The 13,200-nt window shown below is 44.2% G+C and overlaps 1 pseudogene; it reads right to left on the bottom strand.

Moving 5' to 3' along the window:
* Positions 1-636: 636 nt before the first annotated feature.
* LOC121539630 lies at positions 637-13,067 on the bottom strand (annotated as a pseudogene).
* Positions 13,068-13,200: the final 133 nt, after the last annotated feature.

Genomic DNA, 13,200 nt, shown 5'->3' with positions numbered 1-13,200 from the left:
AAAAGTGGTTATCCCACTGGCTATAGGGTGAATGGACCAATTTGTAGTCGCTCTGGATAAGAGCGTCTGCTAAATGACGTAAATGTGCCCTTGAGCAAGGCACTTAACCCTAATTGCTCCTGTAAGTCGCTCTGGATAAGAGCGTCTGCTAAATGACTAAAATGTAAAATGTAATGGTGGAGGAAAAATTGTGTTTTATTAAGACCGTATGCATTTTTCCAGTTTTCTGCCCCCAGTGGCTCGCCATTAAAGCTAGTTAAGAAGGAAATTGATGCCCTTGCAGCCTGAATGGAGGATGTTTTATGTACGAGCCGGTTGCTGAGGGACATGAGTGTATAGCCGGCTGCATAGATTCCAGTTGGACGCAGACAAACGACTTAAAAGGAAAAATAGTGCCATCTGCCTGCCATCCGTGATACATTTTGCACGTCAATAAATAAACTCCACTGCCATTACATACTGTAAAATAAGTTGTTTTCTCCTCATATACACACTAAGGGTATACACATTTTTTGAAGGACGGATGAAGCATACTCAGCCCTGGGGATGAAGCTACAAGCCCTCTAACTTTTTCTTAAAAGAGGTAAGACAGAAACAAAAATAAAAACAGTTTAGAGGGGAACTGGACCAAACATCTGTTAGAATTATAATATTTATTTATTCAAAAAAAATACTAATACAGTTTTGTAATGTACAAAATTACAACAAATATGACATGATGTATGGTTGACACAATAGGCCACACTAGGACAGGTATTTGTCTGATATCGTCGACACCTTGTCCCAGGCCTTGATGCTTCCCAGAACAGTCAGCACATCGCTCACCACGGCCCTACAGGAAATAGAAACCACATTACATACATTAACATCAAAACACTATCCTGACCATGTCACATGATTATACCTATCGTAAAAGTATATTTGAGGTAGGTAGGCAGTGCTACCGTGTGTTGGGGTGGTCAGGCTGCTGTTTGTAGACTGAATGGGCAGTCTGGAGGAGGTGATCACTGAAGGACTTCAGCTGAGAGGGACAGGAGCTCACGTCTTTAAACCAGGACTGAGGAAAACACGCCGCAACCTGCTCAGCGAGAAAGATGAGAGAGAGAGAGATAAATCTCAGTTAATTTGAGAAAAACTTGAAGATGACACCACTAAACTGAGCCACATTGAAGACGGCAGAGCAATTATTCCCCTAGCAAACACCTTGAAACCCCCATAGACAATACATGAACATTAGACACATGCAATTCACCTACACACCTTTTTACATTTATTGACAGAGTCCTGAGATTGGGTCTCGTTGAGTAGCGTCGTCATAAGGTAGCGGTTCAGGAGTTTGTCCAACATCAGCTCCTTTAGAGCGTGTTCAGGTATCAAACCATCCCACTGGCCCATGTTACCTAGGAGCTAATATACAAGATAGAAACACCACTAAAGCAATGCATTGGATGTTACAGAAATGGCTAGAGAGACCACGCAGTAAAGGCAGGGGATAGCTGCACATGCCAGCACACAAGGAGCTGTGACGAAAGCACTATCTCTTGACTGGACTTGATTATTGGTAGAAGTGGTAATGGGCTAACTGAGCCACATGGTCACTCACTACAGTCCACTATACCCCTCTCTTAGAAAACGCATCGTTGAAAAATATCATCTTTAAACTGAGTGTTGTTACGTACCTTCATAGCTGTCCAGAACTGCTGGTCTCCGAACCTCCTCTGTGGAGAAGACTTGTCGTCTAAAAACCTGCCAAAGCACCAGGCAGTTATGGTAAAGTACTGTGAGCTACGGTATGACAAGCTTGGTATAAACACATGAATTCCAGTAAATACTTAAAGAATCACATATCCTCTAAGTGTTGAGATAACTGGTGAATTCACTCACTTCTTAAGGTAGTGAGGAATGAAGATGTCATCATCCACTGAACTCCCCAATCTGCCACTCACTGCTTCTACAAAAGCCTGGCAGGGGACAGGACAGGGACAGAGAGTGAACAGGACTTATTTAAATTCTGACACACTCACAGGTAGTAGTTAGGTTTCAAAAAGGTTCTCTCCCATTTTGTGACTACAGCCAGTCAACTTTCTGGTTGGCAATCTTTGTGACTAGAACCATGAATAGAGTATGGTCCGAATGTTGGATTGTCTGTGGAAGCAATTTTTTATTAGTAGTATATATTTTTTACATTTGGGGAGTAGTTAATGTGACTGGCTGGGGGCATTACTGCTAGAGTGCGGGCTCTGCACTGTGGAAGCAGTTTTAACTGTTACCTTGACTGGTTTGCTCTGCTCTCCCTCAAACAGAGAGTAGTCGTCCTGCAGCACAGCTCAGACAGACACACCGACTGACGGCTGGACAGAGGGTCCCACACTAACTCCACAAAACCTGGGAGGAGGACCCATTAAAGTGAGACACACCTCAGTAAAATCACAGGGACACCCATGACAACTTTGAAAGGGGAGTGATATACACATCAATAGGTTGTGTGTGTGTCTATGTGTTGACCTTGTATCTTGGGCAGCAGGGTCTTCTCTATGATAGCAGGCAGTGTTTTCCGGTCTGTGTGCTCTGCCTCCTGGTAACCCAGTCCGTGGCAGAAGGTCTCCACGGCAGAGCACCACGGCAGAGCATCAAAGTCCTCCCCTGCAGCCTGATACACAGAGAGAAAATGACAATGAGGTAGTCGCTCAAATTACACACATTTGAAATTCAAATGAGCCCTCAGTCAACAGATATAAACCTGAAAACACAGACTTCCAGTACTAATTTTCATTACTGATTTTGGTTAATACAATTAGCGTTACTGCCAGTGCTAAGATTTACCATTGTGTGTGTATATATATATATATATATACCATACATGTAGGGGGTTCCAGCCTAAGAGCTGGTGTCTGATGAGTGGGTTGAGTAGTTTGGGCAGACAGAGGCTGATGTAGGCTGAGTGGTAGGACTCGGAGAAGGCTCCTCTCCACTCGTCGAAGCGAGACAGAACCTTCTTCACCTCCCAGAAGTCCTCCTGCACGTCACAGAACACACCCTGGGACCTGCTCAGGATCTCCGCTGGATTAGACATGATGGAAAACGCTGTCTGTAATTCTGTGCTTTAGAGAGCTAGCACTAACTAACTCTGTAAGGAACAGAATGGCAAATTGTTCGATAAAAAAAGTATTCTGTATTTTTCTTTACACAAACCCATTTGGAAATAAAATACTGGGCTGAAATCAAGGTGTCACCAACACGTTTGGTAAGTGGAGGACATTTGTCCTCGCCCAGGACAGCTACAATCCTCACCTCTCCCCTTCTGCAGTTCAGCCTCTTCCTTAGGTGAAAGCTCGCTGTCGGCCGGCAGGCTACCATAGTCTTTCTCACCTGGCTCACTGGATGGAGAGACAATCATATCATAGAGTACATCAGGATGCAGTGAGGAATTAAGGAATTAATCTAAAAGCTAAAGCGATGTGATGTGTCAGGAAGTACTAAAGGGAATATACCCACTCACATTTTATTCTGTTTTTCATTCACGCTTCCCCCTGAATCTCCTTCACAGTGTGGATCAGTGGCATCTAGAGAGAGAATTAGTCTATAAATGCACCCAACTACAGCTAATGAAAAATAAACAGATCAACTGTGTGAGGAGGTGAATTATGGTAGAAAGTTCACATTCCGCCTTTTCACTGACTGGGACCACACAATCAGAGTATATGCACACAGACACACAAAGAATGACTCACAGCTGAGCTGCTGCAGGCGAGATGACTCCTGTTGTACGGCCTCTTGTCTCCTTGACAACAGAGCCTCCGCCTGTTCAGACAGCAGAGTGTGCATGTCCACCTCCACACTATTGATCTCCACAATCTAGGGATGATCAATCCATATTTGTTTATTTCATTTAAAATGTGACCCCCCCACACCTCAATAACATTGTCTGATTACCACAAGGTTTACATTATTACATTTTAGCCATTTAGCATACGCTCTTATCCAGAGCGACTTACAGTTGCATTCATCTTAAAACAGCTAGGTGGGACAACCATTTATCTCAGAGTAAGTACATTTTTCCTCAAAGTAGCTATCAGCAAAGTCGGTGCTAGTAGGGGGAGAAAGAGTCAAGTGCGAGTGTTAGTTCACAAAAGGGGGGGGGGGGATTATTTAAGACTCTTTAAGATACAGAGAATAGCTTTGACTGGGCTGAGGGGGAGGGAGGACAAAGAGACCAGAAGTGGCAGAGCGGAGTACTCGGGTTGAGCATAGCCTGAAGGTAGGGAGGGGCAGTTCCTCTTGCTGCTACGTAGGCAAGTACCATGGTCTTGTAGTGGATGCGAGAGCTTCGACTGGAAGTCAGTGGAGTGTGCGGAGGAGCGGGTTGACATGGGAGAACTTGGGAAGGTTGAACACCAGGCGGGCTGCAGCGTTCTGGATAAGTTGCAGGGGTTTGATGGCACAAGCAGGGAGCCCAGCCAACAGCGAATTGCAGTAGTCCAGATGGGAGATGACAAGTGCTTAGACTAGGACCTGCGCCGCTTCCCGTGTGAGGTAGGGTCATACTCCACGGAATTGTTGTAGAGCATGAACGATTCACTGCTTTGATGTTTGCAGAGAACGACAGGGTGTTGTCCAAGGTCACTCCAAAGTTATTTGCACTCCGGGAGGGGGACACTGTGAAGTTGTCAACCGTGATGGATTGGTCTCGGAGCAGGTCTTTCCCGGGAGGAAGAGCAGCTCTGTCTTGTCAAGGTTGAGCTTGAGGTGGTGGGCCGACATCCAAGCTAAGCTGTCTGCCAGGCACGCAGAGATGCGTGTTGCCACGTGGATGTCAGAAAAGAAAGAAATAAGGGATACCGGTCTGTAGTTTGATGTCAGAGGGGTTGAGTGTTGTTTTCTTGAGGAGGGGAGCAACTCTGCCCATTTTGAAGACATAGGGGACGCAGTCAGTGGCCAGGGATGAGGGAAGGTCTCCAGAGATGGTCTGGAGGGGATGGGGTCGAGCGAGCAGGTTGTCGGGCGGCCGGACCTCACTAGTCAAAGGATTTCATCTGGAGAGAGGAAAAAGAGGTCAAGGTGTAGGGTAGTTCTGTTTGAGTGGGACCAGTGGACTCAATAGGCTGACTGAATGAGGAGCGGATGTCGTCAACCTTCTTTTCAAAGTGGTTGACAAAGGGAGGAGGTGGAGGATTGAGGAGGGAGGAGAAGGTGGAAAAGAGGCAGAAGCTTGAAATTTAGAGTGATAGAAAGTGGCTTTAGCAGCGGATACAGAGGAAGAGAAGGTAGAGCGTAGGGAGTGAAAGGATGATAGGTCCTCCGGAAGTTTAGTTTTCCTCAATTTTCGCTCATTATATCTCAAGGTCCTTCTTCTTGTCATTTTAAAGACTTATAAAACACCAGAGCATCCCAACAGACTCTTCCTGTTACCCAGAAGCCCTCTGTTTTCTGACCTTCTCTCTCAGACATTCCACCAGGTTCTGAACGTAGGCGTTGGTGGCGCGGTAGAACCGCAGTTGGCGGTCGGCGGAACCACTCTCCAGGTTCTCCAGAGGTTCTAGAGCTGTCCATGTCCACCTCCATCCTCCTCAGGTCTGCCTCATGAGCCCTGTGGACCTCCCTCAGATCACACAGTCTGGTGAGGGGGAGGAGAGGAGGGGGAGAGGTATGGAGGGAGGATGATTTACTAGACAAACATCCTATTTTGCAGCTAGAGTACATGAGGTATATAGTATTGAGAGGCCAATGTAAAGACAGATGAATGGATAAATGAATGAACTCACTTCCCAGTGATCCTCTTCTTGACCATGTGGAGGCAGAGACTCTGGGATGTTGACTCTCTGTTTCCGTCTGCTGCTGCTTATCCTCACAGAGCCACTGCTGCCACTGCCTGATGGACTCTGGAGGGACAGACAGACAGAGACAGAGGTGGTAAGGTGATTGAGGTAGAGGCGGTGAGGTGATGGCGTGAGAGAGAGATGAGTGATGTGTGTTTGTATGTGACTTAGAAAGTAGAGGGGTCAGTATCTTACCTGTTCTCCAGGGTGTCACTTGACTCCCTTCCCAATCTGTTGCTCCTCCCACAGGTTATTATCCTCTCTTTCCTGGTCAGAGTCACTATCATCACCATCACTCCCTCCAGTATTAACACAAGCAGGGAGTGAGCGACAGAGCCATATACAGAAATACAGCGAGAAAGACACTCACTACCTCCTGTACCAACACAACAAGGACTAAAAACATGGTGCTGAAATCAGTTGTTTTGCACTCAGTCAAAGTAGCTGTGATATACACCGAGTATACAAAACATTTTGAACACCTGCCCTTTCCATGACATAGACTGACCAGGTGAAAGCTATGATCACTTATTGATGTCACTTGTTAAATCCACTTCAAATCAGTGTAGATGAAGGGGAGGAGACATGTTAAAGATGGATTTTTAAGGTTTGACACAATTGAGACATGGATTGTGTATGTGCCATTCAGAGGGTGAATAGGCAAGACAAAATATTTAACTGCCTTTGAACGGGGTATGGTAGTAGGTGCCAGGCACACCGGTTTGTGTCAAGAACTGCAATGCTGCTGGGTTTTTCACGCTCAACAGTTTCCCGTGTGCATCAACAATGGTCCACCACCCAAAGGACATCCAGCTAACTTGACACAACTGTGGGAGCATTGGAGTCAACATGGGCCAGCATCCCAGTGGAACGCTTGACACCATGTAGAGTCCATGCCCTGATGAATTGAGGCTGTTCTGAGGGCAAAAGGGGGGGTGCAACTCAATATTAGGAAGGTGTTCCTAATGTTTGGTATACTCAGTGTTAGTTCAGCTACAACTCTCACGCCACTTTCTATAACCGACGCATATATCATTCTGGGGTTTGATTAAAGATGGTCTGTTTATTATCCATGCATTAGCCTAATGGTTAGAAAAAAGTAAGTAAAAAAAAGCTAAAACTGTCATCCGAGAGAACAAAACCATAGACCATTCTGTTCCCCTCCTCTCGTACCCATCTTCTCTGCTATCCTCTCCCTGATGGTTTTGGACCGCGGGGCAAACTTGATCCTTCTCTCATGGTCATCTGGCTTATCCTCATCACCTTCATCGCTGCGTTCCTCCAGGTCCTCGTGGTCTGGGTTCCGGGGGGAGCTCTCCCCATCCCTGCCCAGGGAGATGTAGTCTTTCTGGGCTCTGGCCTTCTGACGCTGCCTCCTAGCTGCCTGGATCCTCCTCGAGTCCGGGATCACCATTACACACAACGACACAAGGGATATCGTTCAGAACGCTGCCCATCTGCCTGTCTCTGTGTAGACCACAGGTGGACCATCCTATCTTGCAAAGACAGGTGTGGATGCAAAAAACTGGTGACAAACTCACTCTTGATAATACTGTGCATGGAATTATTCTTGCACTTAGATTTTGTTTACTTAATTAATTGCAGCCTTTGCTTTGGAGAGCGAGCTATCTGCGTGACTGACCTGGTTTATGTTTCTGAGTGGAGGACTTGGAGGATCTGGAAGACTTTGAGAATCTGGATGACATGGAGGAGGCAGAGCTGGATGTGGTTGACTTGGCGTCTCCGTCGCTCTCTGGGGACAGTTCTTCCCCGGACACGTCGCTACCAGTCCTCTCTTTCGGGGATGCAACCACAGTCACATCTCTCCTGGCTGGGGTCAACACCGAGACATGGTTAGAGAGATCAATCATGTAGCCTAAACAGTGGTGTGTTTTTACAACAATATAGATAGGTGATCATAAAGAAATTGTGTTTTTATGTCTGTGACTATGGTGTCTCTCGTCTAAGATTATTTGTGGTTGTAGTAGTAGACGATTTGACAATAAATGCCAATGTTGTGCTTACCATTAGGACGGGAAGTCTTTGCAGGGGAAGCCTCCTTCCTCCTGGCTTGGAAGACCACAGCTTTATCTGACCATTTCTTCAGTTTGATCCCAGATCCTTCAAATGGGAAGAGGAAGAAAAGAAGAGTTGGGTCGTTCCACGAAAAGAGTGCCTTTTGCGTCCCTTTGAAATGTCAGTAGAAATTGTACACCAATATTGCATTTTGAAAAGCCTGTTATATTAAATGAAGTGCCCTTTAACATAGACCACATGGAGAATTCAATAAAACTGATTTTGTATATAAAAATACTTGCTAAAAGGCCAAAATGCAGTATTTTGACGTCCCTCCGTGCACCCTCTGTGACTTGATTTGAACCCATTTAACCCCAAATGTCTCCATCATTGTAAAGCCCTAGTTAGTTTGTTGCTTTGACAAAGTCATTTCTAAAGATTATTATTTATTTCATGTGATTAGTGATTTATTTACACCTGTCCATTTTAAGGTCAACCTTGTTGCGTGAACTGAACTCTCGTTTTAATATGGGCAAATTAATCATTTTCAAATATTTTTTTCCAGAGAAACATCTTCAACATGTAAATGGTCAAATCAGTGTAAAAGCAGGTGAGCTGGTTCTACTCTTTTTGGCAATTTTCTGGTGTTTTGTGGTAGAAAACTTAGCGGGTTGAGCATAACACATCAACCCAGTTACCCATAGATAGACAGGCAATTTTTTTTGTAAAGCTTGAATTCAATTGCCCCTCCCTGTTGCACACAACAAGCTTCCATTCCCCGTGTCACAAGGGGATTCATGGATGACTTAAGATGAAATCATCAACCCTGATACAGTCAACGCGGTTACTTTATTTGGCACTTAATATAGTAATATTTTTATTTAACCTCGAGATAGGAAAATCGATCTCAATTGTATTTTCTATTTTTAGATACATATATATTCTTCATTATATAATTTCTTGTTTCAGGTCAACGTCAAACACAAATTGTACATACACTACCGATCAAAAGTTTCGGGTCACTTAGAAATGTCCTTGTAAATTTTTTTTATTTTTTAAAGGCCATTAAAATAACATAGAATTGATCAGAAATACAGTGTAGACATTGTTAATGTTGTAAATGGCTATTGTAGCTGGAAACGGCTGATTTTTACATTTACATTTTTGTCATTTAGCAGACACTCTTATCCAGAGCGACTTACAGTTAGTGAGTACATACATCATTTTTTATAGATTATTATTTTAAAAAATCATACTGGCCCCCCGTGGGAATCGAACCCACAACCCTGGCGTTGCAAACGCCATGCTCTACCAACTGAGCTACATCCCTGCCGGCCATTCCCTCCCCTACCCTGGACGACGCTGGGCCAATTGTGCGCCGCCCCATGGGTCTCTGTAGGGGTACAGAGGCCCATTTTCAGCAACCATCAGTCCTGTGTTCCAATGGCACGTTGTGTTTGCTAATCCAAGTTTATCATAAAAAAAAAAGACTAATTGATAATTAGAAAACCCTTTTGCAATTATGTTAGCACAGCTGAAAACGGTTGTGCTGATTAAAGAAGCAATAAAACTGGCCTTCTTGAGACTAGTTGAGTATCTGGAGCATCAGCAATTGTGGGTTCGATTGCAGGCTCAAAATGGCCAGAAACAAAGAACTTTCTTCTGAAACTCGTCAGTCTATTCTTGTTCTGAGAAATGAAGGCTATTCCATGCGAGAAATTGCCAAGAAACTGAAGATCTCGTACAAAGCTGTGTACTACTCCCTTCACAGAACAGCGCAAACTGGCTCTAACCAGAATAGAAAGAGGAGTGGGAGGCCCCAGTGCACAACTGAGCAAGAGGACAAATACATTAGTGTCTAGTTTGAGAAACAGGCACGTCACAGGTCCTCACCTGGCAGCTTCATTAAATAGTACCCGCAAAACACCAGTGTCAGACGCGACTCCGGGATGCTCACCTTCTAGGCAGAGTAGCAAAGAAAAAGCCATATCTTAGACTGCCCATCTTAATCTTTTCTTTTTATTGGCCAGTCTGAGATATGGCTTTTTCTTTGCAACTCTGCCTAGAAAGTCAGCATCCCGGAGTCGCCTCTTCACTGTTGACGTTGAGACTGCTGTTTTGCGGGAAAATGTCAAAATGGAGATGGAGGGCATGTTCATATATCCTATAAGAATGGACCCATGGCTATTTGTACTGGTTAAAGTCCAAAACAGATGGCCATGAGTGCCTTTTTCCTTACAACAGGTATCAGAGAATTCTGCTTTCATTTTAATCTACACGACCAGTCAAAAGTTTGGACACACCTACTCATTCAAGGGTTTTTCTTTATTTTTACATTGGATTTACAGGTATTTGAGTTAATTTAAAGTATTTTTCGTTATATATAATGGAGAGGATACAGTCTGGGGAAAACAATTTTTAAATCATATTAACTCTACCCAACCATGATAAATGGCATGTCCATCCACCTATCTAGGTCTTCCTTAACTGCCCTAATAAGTACAGGTGCAAAGTAGCCGTTAAACAGGTTGTAAAGTTCCTTCAAAATGTTTAAACCAAGATAAACAAAACCATTTTTTGTCCAATTGAACGGGAAGTCATTCAAATTGTTGTTGTCACTCAAGCTCCGTAGAGGCATAGCTTCTGATTTATTAAAATGTATTATGTGGCCAGAAAAAAAGCTAAATCTCTTAATTAAGTCAATAAGAATGGGAATAGAGGTTTCTGGGTTAGAAATCAATAGTAAAATATTATCTGCATTTAGAGATATAATGTGGGTTTGTTTTCCAATCTTGACACCTGTAAGACCTTCCTTGGTATGTATAGTGCATTTGGAAAGTATTCAGACCCCTTCACTTTTTCACGTTATAGCCTTATTCTAAAATTGATTAAATATTTATTTCCCCTCAATCTACACACAATACCCCATAATGACAAAGTGAAAAAAAAACTGGTTTAGAAATGTTTGCACATTTATTTAAAAAAATAAAAAACAGAAATACCTTATTTACATAAGTATTCAGACCCTTTGCTATGAGACTTGCAATTTAGCTCAGGTGCATGCTGTTTCCATTGATCATCCTTGAGATGTTTTTACAACTTTATTGGAGTCCACCTGTGGTACATTCAATTGATTGGACATGATTTGGAAAGGCACACACCTGTCTATATATGGTCCCTCAGTTGACAGTGCATGTCAAAGCAAAAACCAACCCATGAGGTCGAAGGAATTGTCCATAGAGCTCTGAAACAGGATTGTGTCGAGGCACAGATCTGGGGAAGGGTACCAAGAATACAATGGCCTCCATCATTCTTACATGGAAGAAGTTTGGAACCACCAAGACTCTTCCTAGAGCTGGCCGCCCGGCCAAACTGAGCAAACAGGGGAGAAGGGCCTTGGTCAGGGAGGTGACCAAGAACCTGATGGTCACTCTGACAGAGCCCCAGAGTTCCTCTGTGGAGATTGGAGAATCTTCCAGAAGGACAACCATCTCTGCAGCACTCCACCAATCAGGCCTTTATGGTAGTGGCCAGACGGAAGCCACTCCTCAGTAAAAGGCACATGACAGCCCGCTTGGAGTTTGCCAAAGTCACCTAAAGACTCTCAGACCATGAGAAACAAGATTCTCTGGTCTGATGAAACCAAGATTGAACTCTTTGGCCTGGATGCCAAGCGTCACATCTGGAGGAAACCTGGCACCATGCCTATGGTACGTTGAAAAATGGTGGTGGTGGCAGCATCATGCTGTGGGGATGTTTTTCAGCGGCAAGGACTGGGAGACTAGTCCGGATCGAGGGAAAGATGAACAGAGCAAAGTACAGAGAGATCCTTGATGAAAACCTGCTCCAGAGCGCTCAGACTGGGGCGAAGGTTCACCTTCCAACAGGACAACGACCCTAAGCACACAGCCAAGACAATGCAGGAGTGGCTTCGGGACAAGTCTCTGAATGCCCTTGAGTGGCCCAGCCAGAGCCCGGACTTGAACCCGATCCAACATTTCTGGAGAGACCTGAAAATAGCTGTGCAGCGATGCTCCCCATCCAACCTGACAGAGCTTGAGAGGATCTGCAGAGAATGGGAGAAACTCCCCAAATACAGCTGTGCCGAGCTAGAAGCATCATACCCAAGAAGACTTGAGGCTGTAATCGCTGCCAAAGGTGCTTCAACAAAGTACTGAGTACAGAATACTTATGTAAAATGTGATATTTCCATTTTTTATTTATAAATTTGCAAGATATTGTAAACCTGTTTTTGCTTTGTCATTATGGGGTATTGTGTGTAGATTGTGGAGAGAAAAAAACCATTGAATCAATTTTAGAATAAGGCTGTGACGTAACAAAATGTGGAAAAAGTCAAGGTGTCTGAATACTTTCCGAATGCACCGTATAGCTAAGGAGAGGGGTGAATCTCAAACGTATTCTCTTGATTCCTCATATCCTCCCTCCTCGTCTCCTTGTCAAAACATTAGGAGCAGAAGATCTGAGGTCCCTCTGATCTTCTCTTCCAATGTGTTTTGAGGAGGCAAAGACAGACGACGTGAGGAATCAAGGAAATACAATTGATTCACCCCTCTCCTTGTTCCTCTCCTTTCCTCCACCTGCACTATGGAACTGGATAGCTGAAAATAAAATCCTGGAAGATATTATACATATATATCCTGGTAGATATTTTACATAATGCTGCCATCTGTCCTGTGTTTTCAGATCAATACAAAGTAAGAAGGCACAAGGAGGGAAGCCATATAAGAATGTAGATGCACCGCCCACCGTACAGTAAAGTTAATGACATTTGAAATGTCTGGGGCCTGTACTTACCTTATTTTTACAGTCTATGTGAACCAGTACCTTGGCTTGAGGAGCCCAGGTACTGGGTGACAGTCTATGGTGCTTACATTTATAAAAAAAAATAAAAGCATACCTTCTTTGTCGTCAGAGAAGCTGAGCACGTTTTCTTTATTCTTTCGTCCATCCTTGTTCTCTTTGCTGTTAGGCGGTCTAGTAACAGCGAACGGTCCACTATCTTCCACTACGTCTTCAGCACCACTCGAGTCCGACTTGTTCTGCGGCAACTTGGAGGGCTTTATGCTATCAGCGGTAACTTGTGTTTTACTTATGTCATCACCCTCTCCGTTCATCTTCATCGCTCGATTCTCCTTTCCTTTACCTAAAGTTTCTTCGTGGTTTCTTGTTGAACATATTTTCAGGACAAGGGGATCGCCATGTAAATAAAGCACAATACGGTAAGTCGTAAATAGGGAGCAAATCAAGTACATCTGTTGCAATCCTCTCGCAATGCATTCCGGCTCTTGTAGTTAGTCAGTGTCGAGGACTCGGGGTCGTGCTTAGTGCTTGGTTGGGGTGCGTTCCA

This window comes from Coregonus clupeaformis, chromosome 25, assembly GCF_020615455.1.
Source record: "Coregonus clupeaformis isolate EN_2021a chromosome 25, ASM2061545v1, whole genome shotgun sequence".
NCBI lineage: Eukaryota > Metazoa > Chordata > Actinopteri > Salmoniformes > Salmonidae > Coregonus > Coregonus clupeaformis.
This window is presented reverse-complemented; position numbering and strand designations above follow the sequence as displayed.